This window comes from Salmo salar, chromosome ssa13, assembly GCF_905237065.1.
Source record: "Salmo salar chromosome ssa13, Ssal_v3.1, whole genome shotgun sequence".
Classification (NCBI taxonomy): domain Eukaryota; kingdom Metazoa; phylum Chordata; class Actinopteri; order Salmoniformes; family Salmonidae; genus Salmo; species Salmo salar.
In genome coordinates, this window is record NC_059454.1 from 34,298,434 (window position 1) to 34,315,445 (window position 17,012).

Here is a 17,012-nt window from a genome sequence, read left to right on the forward strand (position 1 = left end):
AGGGATTCGGAGACATATGTTTCCATAGCGTCCGTTTCCGCCTGTGAGAGGGGATACATGTGACTCCTGGGAGGTGCAGCGTCTACCAGGAGATTTATCGCACAATCGCCCCATCGATTGGGTGGTAATTAAGTCGCCTTCTTTTTAGAGAAGGCTAGAGCCAAATCGGAATATTCAGGGGGAATGCGCACGGTGGAGACCTGGTCTGGACTTTCCACCGTAGTGGCACCAACGGAAACCCCTAAACACCTCCCTGAGCGCTCTCGCGACCACCCCGTGAGAGCCCTCTGTGGACAAGAAACAGTGGGGTCATGACAAACTAACCAGGGTAGGCCTAGCACCACGGGAAACACAGGAGAGTCAATAAGGAAGAGACTAATTCTCTCCATGTGCCCGCTCTGCGTCACCATGCCCAGAGGAGCGGTGGCCTCCCTGATCAAACCTGACCCTAATGGTCGACTATCTAAGGCGTGAACGGGGAAGGGCACAGCCATGGGAACAATGGGGATCCCTAACCTATGGGCAAACGATCTATCTATAAAATTCCCAGCCTCGCCTGAATCGACGAGCGCCTTATGCTGGGAATGCGGGGAAAACTCAGAAAAAGTGACATAGACAAACATATGAGCAACAGAGGGCTCTGGGTGAGAATGGTGTCGGCTCACCTGGGGTGACACCAGAGCGTCCTGCCTGCTGCCTCGAGCCCCAGAGGAACCAACCCGGCAACGACCAGCAGTGTGACCTCTGCGGCCACAGATGGTGCACGAGCTGGAACCCCCTCCGGTCTCCCTGCGCACCGCTCCTCCCAGCTCCTTGGGTATCGGAGAGGGGGTGCTGGGGGGATGGAACCACCAGACCCCGATCTGAACGTCCGCAGGTAGCCAGCAGGTTGTCCAGCCGGATGGACAGGTCCACCAGCTGGTCAAACGTGAGGGTGGTGTCTCTGCAGGCCAACTCTCGATGGACGTCCTCGCGCAGACTGCAGCGGTAATGGTCGATCAGGGCCCTGTCATTCCATCCCACGCCGGCAGCCAGGGTCCTAAACCCCAGGGCAAACTCCTGGGCGCTCCTCGTCTCCTGCCTCAGATGGAAGAGGCGCTCACCCGCCGCTCTACCCTCTGCCGGGTGGTCGAAGACTGCCCGGAAACAGCGGGTGAACTCCTCAAACTGGTCCAACGCCGCATCTCCCTCTCTCCACACGGCGTTGGCCCACTCCAGGGCTTTCCCGGTGAGGCACGAGACGAGGGCAGACACCCTCTCACGGCCCGATGGAGCCGGGTGGACGGTGGCCAGGTAGAGGTCGAGTTGTAAAAGGAACCCCTGGCAGTTCGCAGCCTTCCCATCGTATTCCTGGGGCAGGGAGAGACAAATCCCACTGTGACCAGGAGGAAGAGGGACGCTCTGGGGAGACCCCGGTTGTGCTGGTGGATGCGCTGGAAGAATTCCCTGTCTCTCCCAGCGGTCCATTGTCTGGACAACGCGGTCCATGGCGGTGCCAAGATGGTGGAGCATTGCTGCGTGCTCCCGGACGCGCTCCTCCACCCCTATACCCGGGGTACCTGCTCCTGCTGACTCCATAGAAGGGTCCGCAATTCTGTAATGTGGTGCGTACTGGCGGCAGAGAAGTCAGGCGCAGGAGAGCGAAAACTGATTTACAACGGTGTCGTTTTAATAAACATAAATCACCGTCAACAGACCAATACATGAAATGGGTCAAACAAAACCCGGTAAATACCAGCATACTGTGCACAAGCACTACAAGAAACAATTACGGACAAGGACATGGGGTGGAACAGAGGGTTAAATACACAACATGTAATTGATGGAATTGGAACCAGGTGTGATGGAAGACAAGACAAAACCAATGGAAAGTGGATTGGCGATGGCTAGAAGGTTGGTGACGTCGACCGCCGAACGCCACCCGAACAAGGAGAGGGACCAACTTCGGCGGAAGTCGTGACACTAATTTAAGATGAAATCATCAACACTGTTATAGTCAACCTTGTTATGGTCATCCCTGTTTCTTAATTTGCCACTTAATAGGCATTTACTATAGTATTTGTTTTTATGTAACCTCTTGAGATGGAAAAACATGCTTTTTTATTAAGTTGAACATGTACTCTTCATGACAGAATGTTAAAATAAGGTGAACTTGTTCAGTAAGTTACACCACCAAAATGGACTCATTTCGTGGAACAACCCTACTAATACAGTTAAAGGTCTAATGCATACGTTTTTACCTTACTGTGATCGTTTTCAATTAAAATTGTAAAATATATACAGTACCAGTCAAAAGTTTGGACACACCTACTCATTCAACGCTTTTTCTTTATTTTTACTATTTTCTACATTGCAGAATAAAAGTGAAGATATCAAAACTATGAAATAGCACATATGGAATCATGTAGAAACCAAAAAAGTGTTAAACAAATCAACATATATTTGGGGTTGAGGTTGGGTGATTGTGGAGGCCAGGTCCTCTGATGCAGCACTAGATCACTCTCCTTCTTGGTCAAATAGCCCTTACACAGCCTCGAGGTGTGTTGGATCATTGTCCTGTTGAAAAACAAATGATAGTCCCACTAAGTGTAAACCAGAGGGGATGGTGTATCGCTGCAGAATGCTGTGATAGCCATGCTGGTTAATTGTGCCTTGAATTCTAGATAAATCACTGACAGTGTCACCAGCAAAGCACCCCCACACCATCACACCTCCTTTTCCATGCTTCATGGTGGGAACCACACATGCAGAGATTATCCCTTCACCTTCTCTACGTCTCACAAAGACACAGTTGGTTGGAACCAAAAATCTCAAATTTGGACTCATCACGCCAAAGGACAGATTTCCAGCCATCTAATGTCCATTGTTTGTGTTTCTTGGCCCAAGCAAGTCTCTTCTTATTATTGGTTTCCTTTAGTAGTGGTTTCTTTGCAGAAATTTGCCAATGAAGGCCTGATTCACGCAGTCTCCTCTGAACAGTTGATGTTGAGATGTGTCTGTTTCTTGAACTCTGTGAAGCATTTATTTGGGCTGCAATTTCTGAGATTGGTAACTAATGACCTTATCCTCTGCAGCAGAAGTAACTCTGGGTCTTCCTTTTCTGTGGCAGTCCTCATGAGAGCCAGTTTCATCATAGCACTTGAAGGTTTTTGTGATTCCACTTGAAGGAACGTTCAAAGTTCTTGAAATGTTCCGAATTGACTGACCTTCATGTCTTAAAGTAATAATGGACTGTCATTTATCTTTGCTTATTTGAGCTGTTCTTGCCATAATATGGACTTGGTATTTTACCAAATAGGGCTGTCTTCTGTATACCACCCCTACCTTGTCACAACACAACTGATTGGCTCGAACGTATTAAGAAGGAAAAAATTCAACACATTAACTTTAAACAAGGCACACCTGTTAATTGAAATGCATTCCAGGTGACTACATCATGAAGCTAGTTGAGAGAATGCCAAGAGTGTGCAAAGCTGTCATCAAGGCAAAAGGTGGCTACTTTGAAGAATCTCAAATATAAAATATATATTGTTTTGTTTAACACCTTTTTGGTTACTATGTGATTCCATATGTGTTATTTTATAGTTGTGATGTCTTCACTATTATTCTACAATGTAGAAAATAGTAAAAAAAATAATAAGAAAAACCCTTGAATGAGTAGGTGTGTCCAAACTGTTGACTGGTACTGTATATAAAACACAGGAAACTGCACAGGGCCTTTCACAGGGTGTTTATAGGGTATCCCCCCCAAAAAACACAAACTAAACTGCAATCTGTTTGTATAGTTTATGCAGCATAAATATCTAAACAACTCAGATGGTTGGCTCTTGGCTGTGAGAAGGAGATATCCAGAGGACAGATGGTTTTGGGGAATGCTAATGAGATGCTTATTCATGTCTGATGACAGAGACCCTAGAGGGGGGTTTGGGGGGATGGGATGAGGGTTGGAGGGTCACTAGGGGATGAGTGTCCCCGGGGTAAATCGTTTACAGTAGGCTTGGTGAGAATGGTAACAAACCAGCATCTTGGTTCATCAATCAGCAGTTTGAAAAAGTATCTAGGCTAGTTACAATTAACCTGCAGAATATTTTCAGCACAACATTTTTAAATAAGACAACTGTTTGTAAATATTATTTAGGAGGAGACTTAAATTGTGCTTTCGTTCATATACAGTGAAGTTACAGGCCATTGTTTCTTTCGCTGTGTCCTTATGAATCATGAATCCTTCCCTGTAGCTTGGTTATATTCCATACTGTAGCTACATATGTTTTGCCTGTGTTAAGGCAACAATAAATATTCCAGGACCAGGCGCAGTCCTGATCATGGATGAATATTACATATGAAATATACACCAATAATCTTGTCCATTAACTGTATTGTAAATGTCAGTCATAGGATTCAATCCAATTAAGCTCTCAAATGTTCAGTTGCATTTGTTCAAAATAGACAGTGAGATTAATAGATTATATCTGTTTTTTCTTGACAGCATGTTATATCAATACCACTTTACAAACGACCTCAGGTTCACACTTAAATGTGATATTTTCTGCAATATTGAGCAGCTTTTGTATGTCACTTTTGTTCAATCTTATTCATTTCTGAATTATCACTTTTTTTTAAGGTGGTGGGAAGGTGGGGTACATGTCACATGGAAATGCATTAATTTACACAATGTCCAATGCTTACAATTATTATAATTTTTAACACCCTGATAGGCTTGATAGGTTTCCATAATAATACCAGGGTAAAATACAAAATAGGTATTACGAATAGGTCTGCATCATGTCTAAAACACGAACGTTTATCACCAGCAATGAGCAGATTGTGACCCATTGTGTGTACATACAGTTCAGTACAGTGGCAGTAGCTAAGAGGAGAGCGAGCGCTAGAAGCCCCTGTCACGTAAATGCCCGCGGGGCGAAGGCGTGGTGAGCGTGGATGAAAGCAAGCGTGCACGAATACTGGAGAAGGCTACGAATAGTGGACAGCCATACAGCTCACCGACACTCTCCTCTGCTGAAAACGAAAGAGGGATGCATTGAATGGGGTTCCAATATGCCAGGGGAGACCTATTTTAGAATCAAGAATCCAACCAGCTGAAATACAAGGAAACGCCCAAACCGAAGGTAAGATTGTCAGGTTACGATGTGACAATAAACGATATGGGTGTATTCTTTGAACTGTGCGGGGGAAAAAGTAGACGGTTCATTCACGCATCTTTGGGAGTGATACATTAACCGGCTTTATCATATCGTTGTTTTAGGCTTGGCTGTGCCATTGTCGTTTTATTATCAATATCGGCATCAGTGTTTTCTCTTTCAACAAAATAATCGTACGGATTCCATCCATCCATGGGCTTTTTTTTGCTCTAATTGGGGACTCAGGTTTGTCATTTAACAGAAAATAAACCACCATTAGCCATACATGTTCATTGTTCCTCCCTCATTTTGAAAAACGTGTAACTAATAGCATACAACGTTTTAATTTATCATTATCCTACTGTATCAAAATGGTAAATACCATTCTTTATGTGAATGGAAGAAAACAAAAACGAGTTTATAGATGATCAGATAAGATACACAATACATTTTCGTTCTGCCTGACACACCTTGGTTGCTATATCCAGTCTAGTCTGCACTGAACAGCAATGTATAGAGAGATAGGGAGGGATAGGGACCTGGGTTTGGTCAGCGAGGAAGGATACAGTGCAAAAAGAAGGCATCCTTACAGTAATTGGGCTGGGTAGACCTAAAGTAAATAGGCAATGATTATCTAGATTTATTGATGTAGAAAGGTTGTCTTCAGGATTAGAACTGTTCATCTATTAGAATCAGAAACTCAGGGGCCTCAGTTCAGTTGATTCATTCATAGAAACATCAATTTACTCTACAAGTATAAAGTCTCTCCGTTTTGCTGATCTATTTTTGTCCATGCAGAGTACTTAGGCTACATGTAAATAAGATAGTGATGAAGAGTTGTGGATGATTTGCATAATTTATTTTACATTTAGCAGACGCTCTTCCAGACTTATAGGAGCAATTCGTTTTAAGTGCCTTGCTCAAGGGCACATCAACAGATTTTTCACTGAGTTAGCTCAGGGGTTTGAAGCAGCAACCTTTCGGTTACTGGCCAAACACTTTTAACTGCTAGGCTATCTGCTGGTCATTTTTTGCATTGTATGTTGTTAGTGGCTGCTGTAAAGCAGCTGGCTCACTCCATAATTTCCATTAAAAAAATGTCACCTGTGTACTAGCAGCCAAAGCAACAGCAGGACACAGTGGGAGGTCCTTGTTGTACAGGTGGCAGTGCCAGTAGCTAGTGGTTGAAGCAGTGCAAATGTAGGATCTTAATTTGATCACAATGTTTGAGGAGAACTTCCTGCAATGTTTGAGGAGAACTTCCTGCAATGCAGGAAATTTAAAGCTTGGAGGTTTAAAATGGCTTCTGAAGTTTGTAATTTCCACTTAGAAATTTCAGACCTGATTTTCCCTTTACGAAAAATGTATCAACCCCTACAAAAATCTCAATTAATTGTAATCCACATAATAATTAAAATGTCCTGTTGCTGCAGGATTATTTCCTGCTGTAGCAAACTTGCTCAAATTAAAATCCTACATCTGTAGTGGTAAGAAATAATAATGTTTAATGTCAGTTGTTTTGGCCAGCTCTGGCCTAATGTTACCATTTGCATAGGTTATGTAGTTAACTCAGTAAACACTTGTAAAAAAAAGTACACTCATGTCTCAAAACTGCATTATTATAAAAACATTTTACACTTCTAGATTTAGCAGTGAACAGAACAGAGAAAGAACAGAAACACTACCACTGAATGTTCCACCGACTTTGTCACAAGTGGTCACTATTTGTCATGTTCTCAGTGAGATTCAGAAAAAGACACTGGGTCCTGACATAGTTTCAGGCAGCTGGCATGCTAAACAGGAATGGCCTGTTTTTCAGATATGGAAGTGAACAAACTTCACTATCCTGAGATTTATCCCGTTGTGATGGCCCCTGCACTTGTTGGTCAGGATATCCTGTTGAAAACAGTGTTGTGACTAATGTGATGTTGCACCACTGGAGATTGTTTAAAACCGATATAAAGTAATGATTGACCCCTTGAAAAAGAAAGAGGGGTCGTTACAGACAAGTGTTGTTTAAGTGGGTAACTAAATATATAGTAATTTGAAATAGTAAATCATAGCTTTCAAATCAAATCAATCAAATGTTATTTGTCACTTTATTCGTAAACAACAGGTGTAGACTAACAGTGAAATGCTTTCTTACGGGCCCTTCCCAATAATGCAGAGAGAAATATATAGAAACAAAGATAAACATGAGGAATAAATACACAATGAGTAACTTGGCTATATACACAGAGTACCAGTACCGAGTCGATGTGCAGGGCTACGAGGTAATTGAGGTAGATATGTACAAATAGGTAGTGGTAAAGTGGGTAGGCAACAGGATAGATAATAAACAGCAGCAGTGTATGTGAAGAGTCAAAAGAGTTAGTGCAAAGACAGTCAATGCAGATAGTCCAGGTAGCTATTTGGTTAACTAAATCAAATCAGTTTGATAAATCAAATCAAGTTTATTGGTCACGTACGTCGAATACAACAGGTGAAATGCTTACTTACAGGCCCTAACCAACAGTGCAATTACTAAGTAAAAAATAGGTATTAGCTGAACAAAAGACAGTGAAAAATAACAGTAGTGAGATTATATACAGTAGCGAGGCTATATAAAGGCACCGGTTAGTCGGGCTAATTGGGTGAGCGGTTTCCTGTTTCCTTATTTCCTTATACAGCTGACTGAGTGCAGTCTTAGTGCCAGCATCCATCTGTGGTGGTAAATAAACAGCCACGAAAAGTATGGATGAAAACTCTCTTGGCAAATAGTGTGGTCTACAGTTTATTATAAGATACTCTACTTCAGGTGAGCAAAATCTAGAGACTTCCTTAGATTTCGTGCGCCAGCTGTTGTTTACAAATATGCACAGACCGCCCCCCCCCATCTTACCGGAGTGTGCTGTTCTATCTTGCCGGTGCAGCGTATATCCCACTAGCTGAATATCCATGTCATCATTCAGCCATGATTCCATGAAACATAAGATGTTACAGTTTCTGATGTGCCATTGGTAGGGTATTCGTGATCGCACCTCATCTAATTTATTGTCCAATGTTGACGGTAATGGCAGCTTTCCCACTTGCTGTCGGCGGATCCTTATGAGGCACCCCGCTCTGTGTCCTCTGTACCTGCGTCTCTTTCTCTTGCCAATGACGGGGATGTTGGCCTTGTCGGGTGTTCGAAGTACATCCTGTGCGTCCTGCTTGTTGAAGAAAAAATCTTTGTCTAATCCGAGGTGAGTGATCGCTGTCCTGATATCCAGAAGCTATTTTTTGCCGTAAGATACGGTGGCAGAAACATTATGTACAAAATAAGTTACAAATAACGCGAAAACCCCCCACATAATAGCACAATTGGTTAGGCGCCTGTAAAACTGCTGCCATTTCTTCCAGTGCCATTTTTCAACTATTTAGTTGTCTTATGGCTTAGGGGTAGAACACTTGGTGCATCGGTACCACTTGCCGTGCAGTAGGAGAGAGAACAGTCTGTGACTTGGGTGGCTGGAGTCTGACAATTTCTAGGGCCTTCCTCTGACACCGCCTGGTATAGTGGTCCTGGATGGCAGGGAGCTCGGCCCCAGTGATGTACTTGGCCATACGCACTACCCTCTGTAGCACCTTGCGGTCGGATGCCCAACAGTTGCGATACCAAGCGGTGATGTGGCCAGTCAAGATGCTCTCAGTGGTGCAGCTGTAGAACATTTTGAGGATCTGAGGGCCCATGCCAAATCTTTTCAGCCTCCTAAAGGGGAAGAGGCGTTGTCGTGCCTTCTTCACGACTATGTTGGTGTGCGTGGACCATGTTTAATTCCTTAGTGATGTGGACACCGAGGAACTTTAGCTCTCGACCCGCTCCACTACAGGCCTGTTGATGTACCCGGCCCTCCTTTTCCTGTAGTCCATAATTAGCTCCTTTGTCTTGCTGATGTTGAGGGAGAGGTTGTTGTCCTGGCACAACACTGCCAGGTCACTGACCTCCTCTCTATAGACGGTCTCATTGTCGTCGGTGATCAGGCCAACCACTGTCGTGTCGTCAGTAAACTTAATGATGGTGTTGGAGTCGTGAGCGGCCACACAGCTGTGGGTGAACAGGGAGTACAGGACGGGACTAAGCATGCACCCCTGGGGGCCCACGTGTTGCACCACCTGGGAGCGGCCTGTCAGGAAGTCCAGGATTCAGTCCCACAGTACATACACCACTTAGGCCGATACTTCAGCTAGATATCTGCCTCTACACACTAAGAAAAGAGGATTCCTCAAGGGTTCTTTGGGAAGGGTGATGGTTTCTATGTGGAGCCATAATGACTCGAAGAACCCTTTGAGCCCTTCAATGGTTCTTTGCCGTTCACATAAGGGCTTTAAAATCTAGGGCCTGGGCTCATTCTAATATTTTGGGGTGTGGTTGCGCACAGCTCCTTTTGTGCAACTGTAAGCGAGAGTGTCATTACAGTTTATCTAATATGTTGTATTATGCCATTACATGTTAAACAAGTGTATATGATTAAGGCCAGTGACTGTGTCTTGTGAAAGACTCACGTATGGCCTTGTGTCAGTTGTCTGTTGTCTAAACCAGTGGTTGTCAATTCTCTCCTCAGGGATTCCCATCTGTTCTAGAGCTAGCGCACCTGATTCAACTTGTCAATTAAAACAATAATTACATCTAAGGAATTTTAACAATATAATATGGCTAACCAGAATAAAAAACCCTATCATGTTCTTCAAAAAGATCTACAAAGAACCTTTGAGATTAACCTCTCTCGGGTACCTAGTCAACAGCCAGTGGAATCGAGTGGCGCGATATTCAAAAACCTTAAAATGCTATTACTTCAATTTCTCAAACATATGACTATTTTACACCATTTTAAAGACAAGACTCTCGTTAATCTAACCACATTCTCTGATTTCAAAAAGGCTTTACAACGAAAGCAAAACATTAGATTATGTCAGGAGAGTACCCAGCCAGAAATAATCACACACCCATTTTTCAAGCTAGCATATAATGTCACAAAAACCAAAACCACAGCTAAATGCAGCACTAACCTTTGATGATCTTCATCAGATGACACTCCTAGGACATTATGTTATACAATACATGCATGTTTTGTTCAATCAAGTTCATATTTATATCAAAAACCAGCTTTTTACATTAGCATGTGACGTTCAGAACTAGCAAACATACCGAAAACTTCCGGTGAATTTACTAAATTACTCACGATAAACGTTCACAAAAAACATAACAATTATTTTAAGTATTATAGATACAGAACTCCTTTATGCAATCGCGGTGTCCGAGTTTAAAATAGCTTTTCGGCAAAAGCACATTTTGCAATATTCTGAGTAGATAGCTCGCCATCACGGGCTAGCTAATTTGACACCCACCAAGTTTGGCGTTCACTAAACTCAGAATTACTATAAGAAAAATTGGATTACCTTTGCTGTTCTTCGTCAGAATGCACTCCCAGGACTTCTACTTCATCCACAAATGTTGTTTTGGTTCAAAATAATCCATAGTTATGTTCAAATATCCTCTGTTTTGTCCGTGCGTTCAGGTCCCTATCCGAACGGTGACGCGCGGACGCATGTCGTGACAAAAAAAATTCAAAATATTCCATTACCGTACTTCGAAGCATGTCAAACGCTGTTTAAAATGAATTTTTATGCGATTTTTCTCGTAAATAGCGATAATATTCCGACCGGGAGACGTTGTTTTCGTTCAAAGACTGAAAGAAGAAAATGGACTCTTCACGTGCACGTGCGCCCCCATCTCATTGTTCTCAGATCGACCACTATCCAAATGCGCTACTGTTTTTCAGCCAGGGACTGCAGAGTCATCATTCAACGTTCTGCCGCCTTCTGAGAGCCTATGGGAGCCTTAGAAAATGTCACGTTACAGCAGAGATCCTTTGTTTTCAATAAAGAGAGTGTAGAAGGCCAAGAAATGGTCAGAGAGGGCACTTCCTGTACAGAATCTTCTCAGGTTTTGGCCTGCCATATGAGTTCTGTTATACTCACAGACACCATTCAAACAGTTTTAGAAACTTTAGGGTGTTTTCTATCCAAATCAAATTATATGCATATTCTAGTTTCTGGGCAGTAGTAATAACCAGATTAAATCGGGTACGTTTTTTATCCGGATGTGAAAATACTGCCCCCTACCCTAGAGAGGATAACAGGATACAGGAACTCAAGTCATTTTGTTCACCTGACTTAGAATTCCTCACTATCAAATGCCGACGGCATTATCTACCAAGAGAATTCTCTTCGATCATAATCACAGTCGTGTATATCCCCCCCTAAGCAGACACATCGACGGCCCTGAAAGAACTTCATTGGACTCTATGTAAACTGGAAACCACATATCCTGAGGCTGCATTTATTGTAGCCGGGGATTTTAACAAGGCTAATCTGAAAATAAGGATCCCCAAATTCTATCAGCATATCGGTTGTGCTACCAGGGCGGGCAAAACCCTAGACCACTGTTATTCTAACTTCCGCGACACATATAAGGCCCTCCCCCGCCCTCCCTTTGGAAAAGCTGACCACGACTCCATTTTGTTGCTCCCAGCCTATAGACAGAAGCTAAAACAGGAAGGTCCCGCCCTCAGGTCTGTTCAACGCTGGTCCGACCAATCGGATTCCACGCTTCAAGATTGCTTCGATCACGTGGACTGGGATATGTTCCGCATTGCTGCGAACAACAACATTGACGAATACGCTGACTCGGTGTGCGAGTTCATTAACAAGTGCATTGGGGATGTCGTACCAACAGCGTCTATTAAAACATTCCCCAACCAAAAACCGTGGATTGATTGCAGCATTCGCGCAAAACTGAATGCGCGAACCACTGCTTTTAATCAGGGCAAAGTGACCGGAAACATGACCGAATACAAACACTGTAGCTATTCCCTCCGCAAGGCAATCAAACAAGCTAAGCGTCAGTACAGAGACAAAGTGGAGTCACAATTCAACGGCTCAGACACAAGAGGTATGTGGCAGGGTCTACAGTCAATCACGGACTACAAAAGAAAAATCAGCCCCGTCACGGATCACGATGCCTTGCTCCCAGACAGAATAAACTACTTTTTTGCTCGCTTTGAGGACAATACAGTGCCACTAACACGGCCCGCTACCAAAACCTGCGGGCTCTCCTTCACTGCAGCCAACGTGAGTAAAACATTAAACGTGTTAACCCTCGCAAGGCTGCAGGCCCAGACGGCATCCCCGGCCGCGTCCTCAGAGCATGCGCAGACCAGCTGGCTGGTGTGTTTACACATGCTTCAAGAGGGCCACCATTGTTCCTGTTCCCAAGAAAGCTAAGGTAACTGAGCTAAATGACTACCGCCCTGTAGCACTCACTTCCGTCATCATGAAGTGCTTTGAGAGACTAGTCAAGGACCATATCACCTCCACCCTACCTACACCCTAGACCCACTCCAATTTGCTTACCGACCCAATAGGTCCACAGACGACGCAATCGCCATCACACTGCACACTGCCATAACTATGTAAGAATGCCTATGTAAGAATGCTGTTCATCGATTACAGCTCAGCATTTAACACCATAGTACCCTCCAAACTCGTCATTAAGCTCGAGACCCTGGGTCTTGACCCCGCCCTGTGCAACTGGGTACTGGACTTCCTGACGGGGCACCCCCAGGTGGTGAGGGTAGGTAACAACATCTCCACCCCACTGATCCTCAACACTGGGTCCCCACAAGGGTGCGTTCTCAGCTCTCTCCTGTACTCCCTGTTCACCCACGACTGCGAGGCCATGCACGCATCCAACTCAATCATCAAGTTTGCAGACGCCACTACAGTGGTAGGCTTGATTACCAACAACGACGAGACGGCCTACAGGGAGGAGGTGAGGGCCCTCGGAGTGTGGTGTCAGGAAAATAACCTTGCACTCAATGTCAACAAAACAAAAGAGATGATCATGGACTTCAGGAAACAGCAGAGGGAGCAGCCCCCTATCTACATTGACGGGACAGTAGTGGAGAGGGTGGAGAGTTTTAAGTTCCTCGCCGTACACATCACGGACAAACTGAAATGGTCCACCCACACAGACAGCGTGGTGAAGAAGGCGCAGCAACGCCTCTTCAATCTCAGGAGGCTGAAGAAATTCGGCTTGTCACCAAAAACACTCACAAACTTTTACAGATGCACAATCGAGAGCATCCTGTCAGGCTGTATCACCGCCTGGTACGGCAGCTGCTTCGCCCATAACCGGAAGGCTCTCCAGAGGGTAGTGAGGTCTGCACAACGCATCACCGGGTGCAAACTACCTGCCCTCCAGGACACCTACACCACCCGATGTCACAGGAAGGTCAAAAAGATCATCAAGGACAACAACCACCCGAGCCACTGCCTGTTCACCCCGCTATCATCCAGAAGGCGAGATCAGTACAGGTGCATCAAAGCTGGGACCGAGAGACTGAAAAACAGCTTCTATCTCAAGGCCATCAGACTGTTAAACAGCCATCACTAACATTGAGCGGCTGCTGCCAACATACTGACCCAACTCAAGCCACTTTAATAATGGGAAAATTGATGTAATCAATTTATCACTTGCCACTTTATATTATTTATATTAGATAATGTTTACATAACCTACATTATTCATCTCATATGTATATACTGTACTCTATACCATCCACTGCATCTTGCCATCCTGATGTAATTAGATGTATCACTAGCCACCTTAAACAATGCTGCTTTATATGTTTTCATACCCTACAATACTCATCTCATTTATATATACTGTACTCCATACCATCTATTACATCTTGCCTATGCCATTCGGCCATCACTCATTTATATATTTTTATGTACATATTCGTATTCATTCCTTTACACTTGTGTGTACAAGGTAGTTGTTGTGGAATTGGTAGATTACTTGTTAGATATTACTGCATGGTCGGAACTAGAAGCACAAGCATTTCGCTACACTTGCATTAACACCTGCTAACCATGTGTATGTGACAAATAAATTTGATTTGATTTGACATGCCAAAGAATCCTTATTTGGCTCTATATAGATTTTTTTGTTGTTGTATGTACATCTCTTCTAGTCCAGTGAATCTACCTCAGTACATGAGAGGCGGTTTGTGAGGCTGTTTGATACTGGTGATGAGCAACACTCAGTTGGCAGCTTTCCCTTCAGGAACCATGAAGTCTCCTGAGGATCTACATGAAACACACTGACTGGAGAGAGGATTATTTTTGGAAAGGCTGGTTATCCTGCATTTAGACATACCATGGAAGACATACTCTAAATCATGTTGTGAAGTCCCTAAGTAGGGCAGTATACACTTTCTATGAAACTGTGTGCATAAGACTTTAACCGTTATGGCAATTTTAATCCTCAAACATCCATTTGTATTATACACCTGTTCAACTCCAGAACTTTAAATACTTCAGATTCATGTCTCTTGCTAATACCTGTAATAACAACTGATGACAGTAAATGCTAATTTACGATAAAATGAATAATGCTATGTCAACATACTATTGTTTTGACAGCTAATGTTTTATTTTGATGATAGAATCTGTAAATTCTTTGCGATTCATAGTTATGTTACCCGCTTCCCAGCTCCTTGTCCCAGCGTTCCTCCATCATTCATAGCCCAATCTTTACCCCGCTCCTCAGTGACTGACTGCTCCTCTCCCTTTCCCATGGCTCTGCAGAAAGTCACTGCAGCTCCTGATAATACAACTCTGCAGTCCCCTTCAGTAGGCAGGCAAACCCCTCACTACAGCACCTGCTACTGACCCTATAGGAGGAGAAAAAGCTTTTCATGCTAGTCGCATAGCAACAGTAACTGGCATTATTACTATTCCTACTACTACTACTGCTACTTCTACTACTACTACCACTGCTGCTGCAGCAACGTGGTCTCAGGGCAATTTGTATTATTCTGTACGTAAATATGTATACTCCATTTAATATGATATGTTATGTTAGGTTGCATTATGAATGGAATAGTGGTCGTACAATATCATATGAATGAGAGGACGTATAGTATCATATGTCTCACCCGGTCGTACAATATCGTACGAATTGGATGACTTAATTTATCATACATCTTGGAGGACATACAATATAGTATTTCACGTCTTTATCTGAGACCAGGTTGCTTGTTGTGCCATAACAACAAAGGAGAATTACGGGGAGAATTTATGTTGGCGGTTAGGGTAACTAATGACAAAAGTTAGGATAATTAACGTAAATAGGTTAGGAGAACTTAAACGACAAAGGTTAAGTGAATTTATGTAGCAGGTTAGGTGAACTGGGTTAAGTTTAGAATACGGGTTAGGGGAAGGGTTATCTAAAATGCTACAGTTGTCGCTGACATGTCGTCAAACATGAAACCTTTGGATTGCTAGACTGATTACGCCTACCCATCCTTCCCAACCAACATCCCTTCTTTCGTTTCTGTCTAAAGTAACTAGATCATTAGTAGGTATCATACTTTACGTCTAGGAGGTGCTCAAAAATACAAAAAGTATGTTTCGTATGGCTCTGAGGCCCGGCTGACTACTACTAATGCTGCTGCTACTACTACTACTACTACTACTACTCCTGTACTAATACTGCTACTACTACTACCACTACTACTACTACTATTCCTGTACTAATACTGCTACTACTACCACTACTACTACTACTCCTGTACTAATACTGCTACTACTACCACTACTACTACTACTACTACTACTGTACTAATACTGCTACTACAGCTGTCACGATTAGACAGTGTAGACAGCTTGGTTAGTGTTCAGGGCTTAGTGCTCGTTGATGGCAATAATATCAAATGACATAAATCAAACTTCTTAGATGAAGGCTGTCATCGCTTAATTATTTTATTGCAGCAGATATTGCAAAAGCAAAATTAATATTTCAAGCAGTTTTATGCAGCATAATATCCTGTGTTTCATTGTGTCCAATATTACAATTCTCTCCAACATCAGTAAACGCTTCGAACAGTCTAATAAAGACTGGTAGATGATGGCCAACGGCCATTATATTTGACCAATTAGGCCAAGGGAGAAATCAAATATGGGAGACTTCCCAGCACCACTCCCTTCAGCTCACTGCCTCAGGATCACAGAAGGTGCTAGGCCTAGGTGAACAGGTGTCCCAGCCTCCCCTCAAATAATTCTGCTCCATGTAGTCTCACGTAGATGTTTGCTTTGGGGCTCAACTAGTGTCATGACCAGTCACCAGCAGAAGCCAAAGGTGCATTCACATATCAGTAACAAGTTACTGAGGGGAATTCACTTGCCTTACAACCATCCAGTCGTTTCGTGTCAAAACACCAGAGAGTGTTTGTGCGATTGTGCTCTGACTGAAAAGAGTGTTGTTGCTGAATGGAAAACTACTACAGTACACGTGATTAGATTAGGTCCTTTTTCAATAACCCTGGCTTGATAGCATGGGAGCAGGGTATCCTGTTTAGTAGGCTGTTTACTGGCACTTGAACTCACAGGAAGACATTGTTTTGACTGCTTAGAGTGTTTGGTTTTCTTTAGGAGTGGGAACCCTACAACCCTGATATTAACTAGTTCAGATCCTAATGAGTTTTTACTGGTTGTCAAATCCACCCATGACACATTGAGGCTAATTACCACAAAAATATAGACTAAGTCTTATACATTGCTTTGCAGCATGACACCAGGAAATGTGAACCTGATCATAGAAATGTACAAAATGAATCGCAAGCATTTAGCCCTGTGCTACATGTCTTAACCATGTTCAGAGGACATATATGTACAGTAACAGTCTAAAGAGCAGACATGAGCTGGTGTGTGAGACCAGGTTTCATCAATAATGCATAAAAACAGGAAACTGAGATAAGATAGGGTACAACCAGGACATGACATTAA

General features: G+C 43.4%; 1 protein-coding gene across 2 annotated transcripts in view; it reads left to right on the forward strand.

Moving 5' to 3' along the window:
- The first annotated feature begins 4,883 nt into the window (after positions 1-4,883).
- The window catches only part of LOC106567277 (FERM domain-containing protein 4B), a 30,618-nt gene continuing 18,489 nt past the window's right edge, over positions 4,884-17,012 (forward strand). Inside the window, exon 1 of one of the 2 annotated variants that reach the window (XM_014136386.2) lies at positions 4,884-5,126. The gene's annotated coding sequence lies outside the window, so the exon portion shown is untranslated. The remainder of the gene's footprint in view (positions 5,127-17,012) is intronic. The other variant, XM_014136387.2, reaches the window with a different exon arrangement.